Source organism: Canis lupus, chromosome 29, assembly GCF_011100685.1.
Source record: "Canis lupus familiaris isolate Mischka breed German Shepherd chromosome 29, alternate assembly UU_Cfam_GSD_1.0, whole genome shotgun sequence".
NCBI classification, from domain to species: domain Eukaryota; kingdom Metazoa; phylum Chordata; class Mammalia; order Carnivora; family Canidae; genus Canis; species Canis lupus.
The window spans coordinates 12330468-12350127 of NC_049250.1; the positions used below are offsets into that span (position 1 = coordinate 12330468).

The 19660-nt window shown below is 37.5% G+C and overlaps 1 protein-coding gene across 1 annotated transcript in view; it reads right to left on the bottom strand.

Moving 5' to 3' along the window:
* Positions 1–19660, bottom strand: part of ASPH (aspartate beta-hydroxylase) — a 182423-nt gene that overhangs the window by 23235 nt on the left and 139528 nt on the right.

Sequence of the window (19660 nt, forward strand, 5' to 3'; positions counted from 1 at the left end):
CAAAAAAATGATAACAACAATTAGTGCTCCCTCAAAATGGATTAATAGGCCTTGTAAAACGTGGTTCTCTATCTTTTGAATTAATCAAGCAAAACTGGTTGACCCATTATTGGATAGAGTAAAGCATGAGATAATGTGCAATGTGTTTTTACCAACCCATCTTTATGAATTCATGATTCCATGGAGGAAAAGGGATAAGGAGCCAGGAAGACTGCATAGGTGGAGAGCTCCAAGGGACAGATGCCCTCAGAGATTTGTGTGAAAATATGGTGCCAACTTCAGCTCTTCCCCAGGAATATCTTTCATATTATATGACAATATTAGGTTTATTAAGATATTCTAGGCAAGACATAGGTTTTCAGATTAGATACTGATTTTCTACTTCTTCTTTTCCCCTCTCATTTCTTTGTGTCTGCTGGTTTATTTCTTTTTAAAATGCCAGCTTCACTGAGGTTATGATTGACAAAATTGTAAGATATTTAGAAGTGTACATCACGGCAATTTCATACACATATACATTGTGAAAAGATTTCCACCATCTGGTTAATTAACACATTCGTCACCTCACAAATTTATCTTTCATTTTTTAATGTTTTAATTTTTCCTGTTGAGAACATTAAGTTCTACTCTCTTGGCACATTTTAATTATACAATAAAGCGTTAACTATAGTCACCATGCTAAACACTAAATCCTCAGACCTCATTCATCTTATAGATGAAAGTTTATACCTTTTACCAACCTCTCCCTATTTCTTTTATTCCTCCACTCCACCCTGGCCTTGGCAACCACTTTTCTGCTCTGTTTCTATGAGTTTGACTTTCTTTCTTTCTTTTTTTTATTTTTTTAAATTTAGATTCCACATGTAAGTGATACCATACAGTGTTTGTCTCTCTGTGACTGGCTTACCTCACTTAGCATAATGCACTCAAGGTCCACCATGTTGTTGCAAATGGCAGGATTTCCTTCTTTCTCAGATGAATCATATTCCAGTGTGTGTATGAGTGTATTTATATATATCTTTATCCATCTACCTACTGATGGACATTTTGGTTGTCTCTATGTCTTATTGTGGACAATGATGCGATGAACACGAGAATGAAGATATCTCTTCAATAGCTCATTTTCATGGTCTTTGGATATATCCCAGAAGTGGGATTGCTGGGTCATGTGGTTGTTCTATATTTTTAATTTTTTGAGGAAACTCCATATTGTTTTCCATAGTGGCTAGGCCAATGTCCTGATTTTATACAGCTATTTCTGTGAGACCTCTCTATTGATTTGTGTCAATCCACAGCTACTGCTACCACCACACTGATTTATGCTGGTCTTGGTCATCAGTAATTTCAATATTACTTCATCCCAAGTAGGTAATTCATAAATAGCAAGTCAAAGGCAGAATTCCAATAAAAAAAAATACTCAAAAGCCCTCACGTTGGCAGGTCCCCTGAGTGACAGAATATGATGGTTTTTTCAAGAATCCCAAGAGTATGAAAAAGAAAAAAATGCACTCCATGTATTCACATCTTCTCAAATGTACCTAAATCACCAACACTCCTTGCGGCTATTGTAATTTGTTCAAGTTGATAGATAAATCTAGCAGATTCTTGTTAAGTTGTCTCACAGATGAGGGGAGAATTACCTTTCTAACACATGAAACTACTTTTCGAATGAGGTTACTGGAGCCTTACACAGCAGGCTCTTCCCTTCTTCTCTCCTGGTATTTTAGAAATTTCTTTCATTTCTTTTGAAAGCTGATATTAGGAGCACCTTTGCACAGAGCTGATCTTTTGTTAGGAAAACAGGGTACAAAGCCCTAAGGAAAATGTTAAAGTGATTGCATCACTAAATAAGGTTTTAAAAATTCTTTTTAGGGGCAGGTTTTTACCAAAGTAATGAGTGCAGTTGGGTTTGTTTGTTTTTTTTTTTTTTTTTTCAACTTTGGAAAGATACAGCATGGTCTCTTTTATGGGCATCAGGAAGGAATCTGGGATGGGACCTGGGAATTTTATTTTTAAGCATGAACCAAGGAACCACATTGTATAAAATTCACATGATCACAGGGAATTAAACACCAAACCTATTATACAGGGTATGTGCATGTTTGAGAAAGAGGAGAGAGAGGGAGAGAGAGAGAAGGAGAGAGAAAAGGAGGGAGGGAAAGGATATGAATCTTCTCTATAGTAACACCACTCAGATGTTTGGGATGGCAAAAAAATTCCATTTCTTAGTAAATTCCAACAGGAACTTGAAGGCTCACACAGAGCAGATCATGCCTACCTTTTTAAAGGTCTCATCTAAAATATTAACTCTTTGACCCTAAATACACCCATTTCATAAAACTGAATAAAAGAAACTGATAGGGTTGGTATTTGAAATGACTGCCCAGGAGACAACAGCTTCTAATTCACATTTCTCTTTGTCGCAGCACAGATTTGAGAGCACAGAGATTTGATTGTTTATACAGTGCCACATGGCTTCGTAAACCTATCATGAGCACTTGCCTTTTATTGAACCTCAGCTATATTTGGCACTTTTGTTATCTCTAAGTGGAGTACCCAGCTTCAAGCCTCATTAATCCCACAACACACTACGGTTCTCTTTAATGCAGACCCTCTCCAAGCAGTTGATGTCCTCACTTCCCAGATATTCGGTTCATTCACTTGGATTACCAACAGCAGCTTTTCTCTTCAACATCAAAATAGATTAAGTCCATTTTTAAAGTCTTCTCCTAAAATGGATTTCTTGCAGAAAAGTCTTGAGAAGAGCTAGCTAAAGCTAAATTAATTCTTACAGTTAAATAGTTAAATTGCCCTTTCTATTTTCACTCAATTAAAAGTACATATTTTTAAAAGTCAAATAATACTACAGGTCTTATGATAAAAGCAGCTGTCTCTCACTCAAGTCTTCCCCCATCCTGAGTCCAACCCCGTTAATTCCTTTGAACACCTCTTCTGCTATTTACTTGCTTCTATATAAATACTATGTTTATACTGTTATTTCTTGATTTATTCATTTCAGACATTATCACTCATTTTTCTCCTAGGGAAGGTAACAAGTTAATAATGTGATGTCTTCTTTGCCCTCTCCTCAATCTAGCAACAGTTAATTTCACAAATCTTTCATACATCTGGGTAAATTCACATTCGGGTTTTATAACATCATGACAATGAGGTATCATTTGCCCTTGAGTCATACTGTGATGATTATCCTTCATCCCACGTTTCTGCCCTCTTTTCTTTGGCTTCATTTTCTAATGCACTTAACACAGTTTCTCCTTCATAGCACTTAAAGAGTGATACAAAATCTCTTGATACTATTCTGCCCCTTGCCAAAAACATCAGAGAAGCCACAACTTTCTTTCTTTTTCTGAAGATAACCCTGCAGTAGCCACCTGCCTTGCTTTGATCTGGACGTGCTGGGCAAGCATCATCAGGGAACTTTCCTTGGCTTTTGGCCTATGGTTATCTTCCTAATTACTGCATTCTAGTTGTTCCCAAGAAAGGACACAGCACAGGTAACACTAAATTTCTGAAAATATCTGAAGCTGTATTTCTACCTGACTGAAGGCTTGCCTGTTTATACAATTTGAGGTAGTAAATAACTTTCTCCTGAGAATTTTGAGAACAATGCCATTTTATATTATAACTTTTAGTGTTGCTGTTGGGAGATCTGACCTTTAGATTCCTTTTTTTTGGTCCCTGAGAAAACTTTATAGAAATCAGTAGTGTAGTGGGTATGGAGCTGGACTGCCTGGTTTGGAAATGTCTCTCCCACTTACCAGCTATGTGATATTGGGCAATTTACTTATCCACTGTGCCTTAGGTTCCTCATTTATAAAGAGCGTGAACTACTACAATTTTCCTCAAGAGCCTCTAAGATTAAATGTGCCCAAAGTACCTCTGTTCTGTGTAAGTACAGGTATGATGGTAATGATGAGGATTTTAAAATCTTCTATTTCTGGCTTCCTGAAATTTCCTGAAAGCTCGTTACTTACTGGTCCCTTCAATATGGAAACTCAATTTTTTTCAATTGGAGACTATCCAGTCTTATTTCTTTAGTAATTTCTTCTCCATTCCTTCCCTATTCTTTCTGGAACTTCTTTTGTTTGTTATGTTGAGCACGTTAAAGTGAGCCTCTAGTTTTCCTAACTTCTCTATTTTCAATCTTTTTTGTTTTACCCTTCTGAGAGATTTTCTTGACTTAGCTTCTAATGATGCTACGAAATTCTTACTTTTGCAAGTCATATTTTACGTATTTCTGAGAGAGCCCAATTTGGGTCTTTTTCCCTTCCACATTATCCAATCCACATTATCGTGGCTATACTGTTTTCTTACTGCCCTGAGTTATCTTAGAAATACTATTTCTTTTGGCATTTGCTCCTCACAGTTTCTGTTTCCCCTTACTATATTCTTTGTTCAGTTCTTTATTTTCTTTCACATTGAGGGGTCTCTCCCATGTTAGACAGACCTCGGCTGTGAGTCCTACAGGACTGATACAGTGTTCGGAGCTGTGTGAAAGGGGAAGGCACATGGTTGACAGGCCTCCCGGTTGGGTGCATCATCAAGCCAGTTTCTTCACTGGGCATCTGCAATGTAGGGAGAGCAGCCTATCCTCTGAGGCCATGCAGTTGCTGCAGTACCAGGTACCTTCAATGCCTTCTCTTTGGAAGCCCCTCCACAATCACTTCCATGGCTTTCACCTTTCTTGGGATGGTCAAGTCACATTCTACTCCCCTATTATGTTTTCAAAAGACAAACAAAAACATCTGTTTCATCTGTTCTTGTCTCTCTCTTGCCTTATTTTTTTAAATTTGTAAATGTACATTTTTATTGTCATTTAAGTGAAGTTTTTCTTTTCTACTGTCATTTTTTCTTCTTAAAATTCTTTTATTATCATTTAAGTGAGATTTCATGTGGGAGATACTAAATGTATTGCTCAATTCTCCTTAATCATTCTTCACCCATATTTTCTATACATCTGGAACAGGTGGTTCTTATTTATTCCCCCCCCCCTTTTTTTTTCTTGTAGACTAGAAGGATCTTCTAGTAAAACTGAGAAAACAAAATCCTATTAGCCTGCAAAACCTCTTAGTAATCCCTGGGATGCATCCTCAAAACTTCACCAAATTCAAAGTGATGCCATTTTACACAACAGAGATAGGCAGCAGAGAGAAGAAAAGAGTTCTCAGCAACATATTTCATATTTTATTTTAATATTTATTTATTTATTTAATTTTTAAAGATTGTATTTATTTGTTCATGAGACACAGAGAGAGAGGCAGAGGCACAGACAGAGGGAGAAGCAGGCTCTCCGCAGGAAGCCCAATGTGGGACCCAACCCTGGAACTCTGCGATCATACCCTGAATCAAAGGCAGCCCCTCAACCACTCAGCCACCCAGGCGTCCCAACATAGTTCACATTTTAAATCAAGCCTTGCTATTCCACATATTGATTTATTGTCACGCTAATTTCTTCTCACTTGGCCTACATACTTCCTTTGCATCATTTGGTTGGTATGCCCCTAATTCCATGATGTGGTCAGATGATGACAAAATTGATTATGATCCTTGAAGCCTGACATAAGATCACTTTTAATTTTGTCCTAGTCAAGCATTATTCATCTAACTGAGCTTTAAATATTTTCTTCTATGTAGGAAAATAGAACTGTTCAGAGAAATGTTTTTGCTAAGGCAGTAAGTAAACATTGCAGACTGCTAAGTAATGGGAGTTTCTTCACGAATGGTGTTAGTTTGTGGAGGTTGCCATAATATATAAATACCACAGACTGGGTGACTTAAACAATCTAAATCTACTGTCTTACAGGTTTGGAGGCTGGAAGGCCAAGATCAAGGTGTTGGCAAGTTTGGTTTCTTTTGAGCTCACTCCCTGCCTAGCAGATCTAGCTGTATCCTCACATGGTCTTTCTTCCACGTGAGCACACATCCCCTCCATGTGTCCAAATTTCCCTTTTCCCATCAGGACACTAGTTATATTGGATTAGGGCCCACCCCAGTGGCCTCATTTTAATTTAGCTACCTCTTTAATGACCCTATCTCTAAATAGTAACATTCTGAGGTATTGGAGGGTTAGTGCTTCAAAATATGAATTTGGGGGGACACAATCAACACATAACATAAAGGTACATTCAAGTTAGAACTAGTTGCAGCTAGGAGGGAAAATAGCAGATGGAAGGGGATCATGAGTAAATTCACATCAACATGGAAAATAGTACATTTACGAACAAAATAAAACATAGTCATGGAAACAGGCAGGAAGAATTATGCTTGTAACATGTGGACAAAACATGTGATAAGAACTCCTAGTGATCAGATTAATATAAATAAGAGTAGGTACGTAACTGCCTATAGAGTAGGTACGTAACTGCCTATGATTAGCTGTTAAGAAAAAGGGAAGCGATGGGACACCTGAGTGGCTCAGTGGTTGAGTGGTCTGCCTTTGGCTCAGGTAGTGATCCCAGGGTCCTGAGATTGAGTCCTGCAATGGGCTCCCCACAGGGAGCCTATTTCTCCCTGTGCCTATGTCTCTGTGCTTCTCTCTGTGACTCTCAGGAATAAATAAATAAAATCTTAAAAAAAAAAAAAAGAAAAAGAAAAAAAAGGGAAGGGAGAAAATAGATATTGGCAATTGAGAAGTCCCAGAGGTGTGTATATACCTTGCAAGATTCTAACTCTAAATCCAGAGAAGGCACGTGGCCAAAGACTATTTTAGGTAAAGTTTCTATGTTAAATTGGAGTTAGAATGAACTGGTAGCAGTGGTGCATTAGTACAATATATACCAAATTCCATATAATTGGCTGCAAACATGTTAATTATTACCTGGGAATTCTGTATCTAATTTTTTGAGATATAAAATCAGCTTAAATCCTAGCCAAGACATGCCTATACTTTATACCATGATAATGAAACTTGGATAGCATATCCTAGATAAGACAAGAATAGTGTACTCTGCCTTAGAGGGTAGAGGGCATCCCCCTGAGTGCTGAGCTGAAGCTATGAATCACAGCAAATGCCACAGTGAGTGCGATGCTCTCACAGCAAACTCTCTTTGCAATAATTTCAACAAAATCTCTGGGGAAATTAGTAGCATTAAAAAAGCAATCTCTTTCTGGTACTGATGCATTTTAATCAGATTTCCTGTTTTTCCGAGTTTGAATATAAAGATAAAAGAAAATATCTGACATTTCTCATTGTGGAAATAAAGACCAACTGAACGAGAAAAACAAAAGGCTATTTATTCATATATCAAGGGAGCCAGCCACCATGACCTGTGCTTTGGTGAAGAAGTGGGAAAGTTTAAAGGTGAAAAAAGGAAAGGCTTCGGGGTACCCTGAGCGGAGGCTGTTAGCAGGTAACTAGAAGTGAGCATCCTATATGACTGGTTAGGAGAGCGTATCTGGCTTTCTCGGATATGTCCTAAGTTGGAGGCAGGGGCAAGCATTAAGGAAGCTGTCAGTTATTAATCAAGTCCTGGACATTTAGGGCAATTGTTACAGAAATTATTCTTTAGCTTCCTGGATTGTCACTAGAGATTGCTACCTGGCCAATCTGGCTTCCTGAAAGTCTGGTTTACAGGAGGCTGCCTTCCTGGGTTATTTAGAAAAGGAGGCAGTTTCCCAGGCAGTTTGCTGCAGGCTGTGGGTCAAGGTTCTAGTTTTATATGTGGTCTAGTTTATATGTGGACAGTGTGGACACTGTCCATTTGTACTTTCAGTCTCTCATTATCCTTACTGAAGAAAAAGGTTAAGATAAGGTACCCTGCACCAAGGCAAGGGAACTGGATTTAGCTCTTCCTAGAAAGTGGCAGAGAAAGGGTATTCTCTACCAGGATAAAGGAGAAAAGATAGTCCAGGTTGCCAAGGAAAACATCTAGCCTGAGGACTTCAGGAAGCAAATGAGACTCCTATTCCTTATGCCCTAGGCCAGACTGGCAGGCTTGTGGACCAACATTCTTGGTCAGAGGCAGTTAAAAGAGGAGGCGAAGTATCACCACCCTTCTCCACTCTGCCTACAGGGACCAGTGCACTGAGCAAGCAAAAACCTCCAAGTCCCTACCATCAGCAAAAACCCTAAGGGTCTGACGGGGAAGCTTTCTGTGCATATAATCAATACATTTCTTGATAAACAGATTATCTATATGTGCATAGGCATATTTAAGACATCAACCCATGTGGATGTTACTGACATATAGATTATGACCTATAGGTTTCAAAATTTTAGAACAGCAAACAGATATAGTTCACAATTTTTCTGAAATATTAAACACTGTACTGTGAATTCCCAAAGAGAATCACAGATAAAGATAATTTTTAGACTTTTTTTTTTTTCATTGACCAATACTGAAAACTCACCAATCTCACTCTGAGAAAGAAAAAATCATTTAGTTTGAAGTAATTCAAAGAATAGAATATATTTTATTCTTTCGCTGTGTTGCTGTAACTGGTATCATATGCCATCCTAGAAACTTGGCCGAGTGTTGATTCCTGTTAAGGGCTCAACACAAATAGGAACATCCATGATGGCAGATTTTCACTGTATTGTGTTTTGTTTCATTTTTGTGCCTCACTAAAACCTTGCAGTAGAGAAGAAACTGAGGTAATTATCTTGAATTTAGAGATAAAGAAGCTGAGGCTCAGAGGGTGAAATGACCTTCCCCAGGGGTCAAAACTGAGAACCAAACTAATGCTTCCAACTGCTGAGCCCTTTAAAGTGTACAGTTAGAGTGCACTTTAAGTTATATCACCATCCAATTTCCTGGATTCTCTGGACTCCTACTGCCATTTGGTTGTTATGTTTTGTGAAAGTGTCTTTAGAGTCCCAAAAGTTTAAGGTTTGATTTAGAAAAATAGGATTAAACTATTATGTTAATCTTAAGGAACTGCTTTTAGCACTTCTTTATAGTATGGTACTTACTTTCATAGAAAATTGCTAATCTGCTTAATTTACAGCTTAATTCCACAGTAAATCTGACATTTTTGCTTCTTTCTTAATCCTTTTCATTTCAAAAGCAGTTCAGTGGAAACATTCAAATATTTAATCACATAGATAGAAAATATTGAACAGATAGAAATGTTGAACCACTGATGTATTACTGTGTAAGTCTTATTTTTGTCAAGTTGACATTATTCATACAGAATGGATTTCTTAATTAAAAGCCACAGTCTGAAGGAAAATGACAGAGTATCACTTTAATCAATCATTCTTATGCACTGTGTCATGCCATCAGAAAAATATTACTGGGCACTCCTCCAACTAATACAAGTACAATATGAGGAAGGGGAAACTCACTTGTGATGCTATTCATTTGTATCAGAGCAGCTGCTCTGAAAAACTCAGAAAAAGGATGCAAGAGGGCAGCCTGGGTGGCTCAGCAGTTTAGCACCGCCTTTAGCCCAGGGCGTGATCCTGGAGACCTAGGATAGAGTCCCATGTCAGGCTCCCTGCATGAAGCCTGCTTCTCCCTCTGCCTGTGTCTCTGCCTCTCTCTCTCTTTTTCTCTTTGTGTCTTTCATAAATGAATGAATGAATGAATGAATGAATGAATGAATAAATAAATAAATAAATAAAATCAATCTTAAAAAAAAAAAAAAAGGATGCAAGAGTTTTCCTTTTGCCCGTGATGAATGCAAAGACGTATCAGGAAACACAAATAGAAAAGGTGTATTTTAAACTATATAGTTTTCAGGATCACCTGAGTGGCTTAGTCAGTTAAGCATCTGACTCTTGATATCAGCTCAGGTCATGATCTCAGCGTCCTGGGATTGAGCTGCATGTTGGGCTTTCGGCTTAGCACGGAGTCTGCTTGTCTCTCTCCCTCTGCTCCTTCCCATTTGTGCATGCATGCACACGCTTTCTCTCTCTCAAATACATAAATAAAATCTTAAAAAAAACCCAAACTACAGTTTTTGGTTGCTATTAGCTTGTTGTTGTTTCAATGTTATTACAGTAATTTCTATGCATGCATTGTTTACATCTAAATTAGGCATAGAGTAATGCAGATCAAAAAGCTAATCTCAAAAAGGGAAGAACAAAACTCAATGGAATGGTGGCTTTTCCCTGGCTAGAAGAGATCTTTTCTATTTATAACCTAGCAAAGACTTTAATCCATTTGTTTCAATTTCTATGTTAAATAGCCCCAAAGCACTTATGGCTTTGATATTTGTGATTTGGGCAGCAACCTATTCGCTTTTAGTGAAAATATGCCTAAAAAAGAAAACTCTACTGGAATATTTTTCTCTAATATATATATATTTTTTCCCATTCAGTTGCCATAGCCTTTTACCACCCCTAGTGCACAGAGTTGCTAAACTGCAAACTACACAATGCGGGTGGGGGGTGGCGGACAATTACCACCCAACAAAAGGGAAAAACACAGATGATCCATCTTCACTGAATATCATCCCATGATGTTCAAGAAAATTGCACTCTACTTCTCACTGGAACATACACTGAGAATAATTGAAATGGAAATGTGCTATCCATAGTAGTTAATTGTCATGTGAAGGCCATAATGATCCTAAAAGGATTTTGGCCACAAATGGCAGCTATCTGATCTAGAAGGTTCCTACTTTAAGATGTTAATGATCAATCCATAGTCCGTAATAATTAAAACTATAATTTGAAAATGGAAGGAATCTTGATGTGCAAGTATTTGTCAACTAAATCATCATTAGCCCTGGATTTCCTTACACAGCAGGCTCTCTCTTGTCAGGGTCAGTATTGGCAAATGGTCACCTTGAAATTATTTTTTATTTGAAAGTCATAACTAGACACAATATTAACATTTCTATATAAATGAAGATAGTTAGCAAGTAATTTCAAACACAAGATGTCACCTTCTGAGATTCTATGCTGCTGGGGACCTGTTGATCAATGCCCAGGCCCTGTTTTCTTCTTAAATAGAAGAGAAATTAAAACAGGGAGGGCTGAAATCAAGAAGTCTAGGGAAACAGAATTTTGAAATGAAGACCTTACTGGCAAAAAGGAGAAGGACATGAAACCAAGAGCAGACATTATCAGTAACTCTGAGGTAGAGTGGGCTACAGCAAGGGTAGGGACTTTACGGACAATGATTTTCATTCAAATCCCAGCCCTGCCAGCATTAAATATGGGACCATGGGGAAATTTCATTTCTCTACTCCTTATTTTACTCATATATAAGTGGGGACAAAACTTGCAGAGTTTTAAAAAGATTAGAGGGGGGTGGGAGTGAATGGGTGACGGGCACTGGGTATTCTGTATGTTAGTAAATTGAACACCAATAAAAAAAAACAAAAAAACAATTAGGGAGAAGTAAAAGAATGAACACAATGTCTTGTACACAGTTGATACTTAATAATTATTTTCTTTATAATAAAGAAGCAGAAGCAAAAGCTAACTTTTAAGAACTATAAGTTCTGTTTGAGATAGAAGGAATGGAAGAAAGAATTAACTCAGAAAAATAGTTTAAGCAGAAAGGACAGATGTTTACCCTTGATGGTCTTTATTTTAATACATTAAAAAGCAAGATAAGAGAATAGGGAAAAGGAAGAGGTGAGAAAGGTAAAGATCTGAAAATTGCAATTTGTCAACATGTATAAAGGATTCAATAAGAAATGAACCCGAGGCTTGTCAAGGAGTAGTGAGGATCCACCTAAATAAGCAGAATTTGTAGTGGGTAACATAAGCACCAATGAGAAGAAGAAATCCCAAATCACTTACAAGCAACATTCCTACTTTAAGAGAACTAATCTGTATTTTTATTGTCTTATGTAACTGATAGCATAGAAACTGAGAAAACAATTTGTCTCAGTTGATCTCAAAACATTCTGTAGATATGCAATGTAATTTCAACTGTGAATTATTAAACAACAGAATTTTACCCATCAAAATAAATAAATAAATAAATAAAAAGATTAGAAGTATTATACAAAAATGCTCAGTGCATTGATTGTAAACGGGAAGTGTTTCACATACCATAACTGTTATATTATTTCAGTAATACATAATATTTCAAAATTGGCTTTCCAAGTTGTTTTTTAGAAACTAGAAAATATTTTCCTATGAAAAACAAGGTAATTAAAATTACAAAGAGTAATAATTAATACTTATTGAGCACTTCCTATTTACTTACTAAATTTGAACAACCAGGGAACAAATATTATTTCCACAGGTACTCTGCAGATAATGAAATTAAAACACAAAGAAGTGTTGCTCAATGTCACATAGCTAGTAAGGGATGGACCAAAATATCAAAATAAGGCATGTGACCATGAGCCCTATGCTCTGAACTAAACTGTTTCACTATCTTGCCTTACTGGTAGATGATTAAGTTAGGTGTTTTCCATCAACTCTTCAGAAACCTATTTATTTTAAACATACTCGAATTACAATATGCTACCATAGTTTCCTATTTTCGTTAACAGATTTATTGAGCGATAACTCACATAACAAAATTCAGCTTTTTAAAAAATAAGTTCTTTTAAAGATTTTTCTTTATTATTTATTTGAAAGAAAGAGAGAGAAAGCATCAGTGGGGGAAGGGACAGATGGCAAGGGAGTAGCAGACTCCCCACTGAGCAGGGAGCCCAACTCGGGGCTTCATCCCAGGGCTGAAGGCAGGCACGTAAGCACTCAGATGCCCCTCACTCAACTAACTTTTACCATACAGTGGTTTTTAATATATTCACATAGTTGTGCAACCATCAACTTTGTTTTAAAACCTTTTCATCATGCCAAAAGTAACCCCTTACCCACCAGCAGTCACCTCCCTCATCTCATCTCCTTAGTCCCTGGCAATTAACAATCTATTTTCCATCTCCATGCATTTGCCTCATTTGGACAGTTCATGTAAACAGAATGTCTTCTCATTCTCTCTTTTTTTTAAAAAGAATGTATTTATTTTAGAGAGAGAGAGCAAGCACATGCATATATGATTTGGGGGCAGGGAGCAGAGGGAGAGAATCTTCAAGCAGACTCCCCATTGAGTGCAGAGCCCGACCTGGAGATCGATCTCCCAACCCATGAGATCTGAGATCATAATCTGATCTGAAACCAAGAGCCTGACGCTTAACTGACTGAGCCAACCAGGCACCCCTGGATAGTTCATATGAACAGAATCATCTAATAGGTAGTCTCTTATGACTGGTTTCTTTCACTCAGCTTAATAATTTTTAAGGTTTGGGACACCTGGGTGGCTCAGCGATTGAGCACCTGCCTTCAGCCCAGCACATGATCCTGGAGTCCTGGGATCGAGTCCTGCATCGGGCTCCCTGCATGGAGCCTGTTTCTCTCTCTGCCTATGTCTCTGCCTCTCTCTCTTTCTATGTCTCTCATGAATAAATAAATAAAATCTTAAAAAATATATTTTTTAAGGTTCATCCATGTGGTACCATGCATCAGTACTTCATTTCTTTTTTTTTTTTTTTCTTAAATTTTTTTATGATAGTCACGCAGAGAGAGAGAGAGAGAGAGAGAGAGAGAGAGAGAGAGAGAGGCAGAGACACAGGCAGAGGGAGAAGCAGGCTCCATGCACTGGGAGCCTGACGTGGGATTCGATCCCGGGTCTCCAGGATCGCGCCCTGGGCCAAAGGCAGGCGCCAAACCACTGCGCCACCCAGGGATCCCACTTCATTTCTTTTTTATTGCCATTGTGTAGATAGACCACATTTTGTTTACTCATTCATTCATTATTTAGATGGGCATTTAGGTTGCTTCCACTTTTTTGGTGTTACTAATAATGCTATTATGAACAATCATGTACATCTTTTTGGATAAATGTTATATTTCTCTTGGTTATATGCCTAAGAGTGAAATTGCTGGGCCATAACTGTTTAATTTTTTGAGGAACTGCTAAATTGCTTTCCCAAGTGGCTGCATCCCTTGATATTGCCACCAGCAAAGTTTGAGGGCTCCAATTTCTCCATATACTTGCTAACACTTGTTAATATTCATCTTTTTTGTTATAGCCATCCTCACCCTAACCCTAACCCTAACCCTAACCCTAACCCTAACCCTAACGCTAACTTTAAATTTCTTTTTTTTTCCAGGTCAGGAGTTTTATTGCTGACATGCAGGAAGAGTCCCCAAGTAGTACAAAAATAGGTCTTTATACAAACTTTTTGGTGACTTTTTGTTTCATTTTGTTTCTTTACAACAGGACCTCTCAGTGTGTGACACCCGGTGAGGACAGGCCCGACCTCCTGTTTGCTTTGCCGCAAGCGTAGGGTCATCCTGTGGTTTTGATCTGCATTTTCCTAATGATAAATAACATTCAGCATCTTTTCATGTGCTTCTCAGCCATTCACAGATCTTCTTTCAATAAATGTCTATTCAAATCTCTTCCCATTTTAAAACTGGGTTGCCTCTATATTGAGGTATCAAAGTTCTTAATATATTCTGGATATAAGTCTTTTGTCAGATAATGACTTGCAAATACTACTTCTCATTCTGTGGATTTTATTTTCACTTGATTGTGTTCTTTGAAACATGAAAGTTTAAAATTGATAACATCTAATTTATATATTTTGCCATTATCACTGTACTTTTGGTGTCATATCTAAAAAAAAAGATTGCCTAACTCAATGTTATAAAGACTCACTTCTGTGTTTTCTTCTATAAGTTTTACAGTCTTATCTCTTACATTTAGGTCTATTTCTGTTTTGAGTTCATTTTCATATTCAGTATGAGCTAACTAATTTTTTGCATATGGATATCCAGTTGTCCCAGCATGATTTGTGAAAAGACAATTCTTTCCCAATTGCATTATCTTGGCACTTGTCAAAAAGCAATTGATCACAAATATATGAGTTTATTTCTGGGCTCTTAGTTCTATTGCACTGATCTTTATGTCTACCTTATGGTACTTCTAAAAATCTGACGTAAGAAAAAAAGAGTGATAAGGAAAAAAAAATGTAATCTCTGTTATGTTTATCCATGCAGTTATCTTTAGTAATGCTCTATTTTCCTTCATGCGCATTTATGTTACCATCTAGTGTTTTCATCTCAATCTGAACAACTGCATTTAGTATTTATTGTAGAGTAGGTCTACTAGCATGAAATTCTCCCAGTTTTTATTTCTCTAGGAATGTCTTAATTTCTCCTTTATTTTTGAGATCATTTTGCTAGGTACAAAACTTTTGGTTGCCACCCTTTTTCTTTCTGTATTTAAATGTCATCCCTCTGCCTTCTGGACTCCATGGTTTCTGAGGAAAAGTTAGCCATTAATCATATTGACGAATCCTTTTCCACAATAAGTCCTCTTTGTAACATCAAAAGACTTTGTTTTTGGCTTTTGAAAGTTTGACTAAGACGTGTCTAGGTATGTTTCTTGAGTTTATTCTACTTGAAGTTCGCTGAGCTTCTTGGATATGTAATGCTTTTCATCTAATTTGCTATGTTTTTGGCCATTATTTCTTCTAATAAATTTTCTGCCACTCTCTTTCTTCTCACCTGAGGACTCTATTATGTATATATGGTCATACTTGCCAGTGTCCCACAGATTGTTGTCTTCACTTTCTTTTCTTTCTGTTCCCTTCACTCTCTTTCCTTTCTGTTCCCTGTTCTTTCTGTATGAATAATTTCAGTCGACCTACCTTCAAGTTTGCTCAGTATTTCTTCTATCAGCTCAAATCTGCTGTGGAGCCTCTTGGGGTGATTTTATATGTCAGATGTTATACTTTGTGGTTTCAGATTTCCCAGTTGGTTCTTTCCTATATTTACACTACTTTAGTAATATCCCCTATTAAGTGAGCTGTCATTGTCATGATCTCCTTTAATTTTTTAGATATGATTTCCTTTGGTTATTTGGACATATTTATAATACTGATTTAAAGTCTTCGTCCAGTAAGTTCAGCCTCTAGGCTCCTCATTAACAGTTTCTATTGACTGTAGTTTCCTATTATATACATATTCTTTTCTGTTTCTTTGTGCGGTATATAATTTTCATTGCGACTAGACATTTTAGATAATGTGGCAACTCTAAAAATCTCAGCTGCTCTCTTCCAGCATTTGTTGTTGTTGCTACTTGTTTGTTTAGCAACTTTCTTGGATTAATTCTATGAAGTCTCTTACAATCTATTGTCATGCATGACGACTAACACCTCTTCTTGGTTAGCTTAATAGTCAGCTAATGCATGGTCACAGATTACCTTAATTGCTTGAACTACTAACTCTTCCCTCCTTTTTTGAGGGGCTCTGTATGAGTTCTGGCATGCTTGCAATGCTCTGGCAGTTTACCACTCTGCTCTAGCCTTCATTTCTTGCCTGTACCAAGCTTCAGAGTCAGCTAAAGGAAAAAGACTGTGGCCCTCCTGGGCATTTCCTGGGCACACACCTCAGAGCATACATGCATTGAAATATACATCCACGGGAATGTGTCAGAGCTTTTCAGAGACCCTCATGGACATCCTGTTCATCAGATTTTCTTTATTATGCACTTTTCTTGTGTGTGTGTGGGGGGGGCAGGTTTTCATTTACCCCAATATTTAAAACACTGCCACTGATTCTTTTGACTGATATCCTGGGACAAAGCATGAGGTCAAATAACAACAGTGTCCTGAGAGTGGGGCTTTCCAAGCAGCACAAGATAGGTCAAATAGGGACAGTGCTCTGGATATAAAACTTGGCAAAAGGTCCCAAACCTAATCATGTTACTTTGATGCCCACCAGGCTATGGTCTTCATGGTCGTCACAACTAGTATGAGACTGCCAGTTTTCAAGGCTATCCTCAGCTGGGGAGGAATGGATGAGAGCAAGTCAAGTTAGTATCCCACAAATCCTTCTGTTCTTACTGAGGCTTAGCAGATTTTCTTGAATAAATGTTCCTTAAATTACTGCAACTCTTTGGTTGATGTACAGAGATCAGCAAATGTTGATTTTTGACAATTTTCTCAGTGCTTTCATCGCTTTTATGGAGGGGCAGAGTTGCAAAGATATTCCCCTTGTCATTCCAAAATCCTGCCCCATCCCCCAATATTTTATAAGCATAATTAAATACTTGATATTTCAACAGGAACTCTGGATACTTTAAACATCCTTCCCCCCCCAAAAAAAAAAAAAAAAAAGAAAAAAAATAAACATCCTTCCCTATTATATAGCAAAAATTTCTAGAAAAGAATGCCCTTGTCCCTTCCTCCTCAAATAGGGTAGAGAGAGAGGATCTTCTTCTTTAGGCATCCCTCCCAATGCAGTAGCAATAGGAGAGAATTTCCCCACATTCAGGAAAGGCCCAAAAGGATGTTGTGCCAACTACTTATATGTAAGAAATATAAGTAGTATGATTTTTATATCCCTGAGACTTCTGACACATCTATGGGACAACTAGAGAAACATTATAGAAAAGTATACAACACACTTCATTTGTGAGCACCATGTATCAGATACTGTGTAGTCGTGAATACAACAAACATGGTCCCACTATCTTAGAGCATAGGACACAGGAGACTATATGGCACTACAGAGGCTATTAGAATGCAGTATAAGCACTTTAAAAGGATGTATAAGGTGTTTATGGATACATGGACAGAAAGACCCTTATTTTATTCTCCTAAAAGAAATGACCACTTGTAACATCTGAAGGATGATAAATAGGAATTGGCTGTGAAGAGGATAGGAGAGAAGGGGAAAAGGAAGGGGTAAAGGGTGGTGAGACTGTCACATGGGATGCCCTGGTGGGAGGTGGAATTTTGGCTGATTTATAAACAGTAAAGGGCAGTGGTAAGAAATACATAGTAATGAAATTGGAATTTTGGGTAAAGCTGAATCCCTGACCAAAACTATAAAGTTGGAAAGGAGTATTAACCATGGGATTACATGGTGAATTAACTTTCATATTGCATGTTAATGTCACTCTGCAGCTGGAGATAGAATAGAATGACAGAAAAATCCATTTGGGGAGCTCAGCTTTGGTTTTAACAAGAAGACTTTAACAAGAAACTTTAACAGCAGCTGAACCAGAGTGGAAAGTTTTTTTTCTTTAGAAAATGAATGACAAGAAAGGGAAAACAGAGAGCAGAGAACAGTGTTTGGATCTGAGTGCATGTCTCCAGTTAGCAAGAACACCGAACCCTGGAGGTCACTCTTCCAACATCCATTGTGCCTTTCCTTCTTCCTACCAGACCGCTGATATAGTTCAGGCGTTTATTTCCTTTCAGGTTAATCCACTGGACTTAGATCTTTTTCTGGGCTTCAGGAGTTGATATATTGGTTTAAAGATAATCTCTTAGACCCTTTCCAGTAATTCATCCAGAATGGAAAAGTGACTTAATTGGCTCGATCAGACTGGAGGCAAAGATTTTTGTTCCCTGGTTGATGGAAAGGTACACTCTCCTGCTGGAAGCCTGCTGCCCCAGCCTGCTGCTAGCTACTCAGTTTCTCAGACTCTTTCATAACTGTGAACGCCCATGTGATTTGGTTATGATCACCAGAACAAAGTCTCCTAGGAAGTTTCAAGAGGGCCATTTGGGCCTGGTGTGGTGATTCAACAATGTTATGAAGCTCTCAAACACTTTCTAACCTTCCATTCCAGGTACTTCTGACAACTGTCTTGAAGTAAGCAAACACAGGACTAAGCTAACCAGCGAAGAAGTGTAGAGACAAGACAGGGGTTGTACACTCTTACACCTAGGTGTACAACTCCTGAAGTCTGCCCTACTGCTGGGCTAGGCTTCCTTTGCCCCAGTAAATCAAATTCCTTATTCCTTAAGCCAGATTCCAGTTGTATTTCTGGTACTTGACCTTGAAAGCGTCCTAAAAGTCATAGTAGGGAAATAAACTTACAAAGAGACCAATAGAAAAAGATGAAGTGGTAGAAAGAGAATCAGAAGAGCTCGATGTGATACAATCTGAGGTAGAATAAAATTTTACAATGGAAAGAACTGCTGATAGCACAAAACCGTAGTAGATTTGTTAAGGAAGATGTTTTTCCTGTACCGTTTCTGTTTTGGATATAGAATCTCTTTAAATCGATCTGCAGTCATTGTCACCACACCATGTTTTTCTGACTTATAAAATATTCAAAGTCTAACTGATGGTGGCCTACTTTACAACTGGATTATGATCATTATAGTTTGATTTTACAATGAAATACAGAATAAGTATGGTCAAGTAAAACTTATTTAATGTAAGTAAATTGAAACTACATGGAAACCTTCTTTCCCCCAAGTGGAAAAAAATTCATCAGTGACGTCTTATATTTTATATATTTCAAGATATTCTTTAGCAAAAAAAGTGAGAAATGTAAAACATTTAAAAGTAGACTCCAAGCTGAAACTAACTAAGAGTTGGATGCCTAACTGACTGAGCCACCCAGGCATCCCTAAAGTTATTTTTAAGTTATTTATATTAATGTGTAACGAAGTCTTTGTTATTTTTAAAGATTTCATAAGTATTTAGTTTTAATTTCTTTTAGTTTTAATGTCTAATAATTATATTGATAGACGATATAATTTTCTTCCTTGTCTACAGATTCCTTGGAATGCTCTATAATTTTTAGGAGTGTAAAGTGGTCCTAAAGTCCAAATGTTTCAGAACTGCTTTTCAAGAAAAATTCCCTTCTTCCCCAACTAAACTGAACTTTTGTCTAATGGGATGAAAAGATTCATTATGCAATCTTTTTTGCAACTGTCACCAGATGTAAAACTGACCTCCTCCCTGACATTCCTC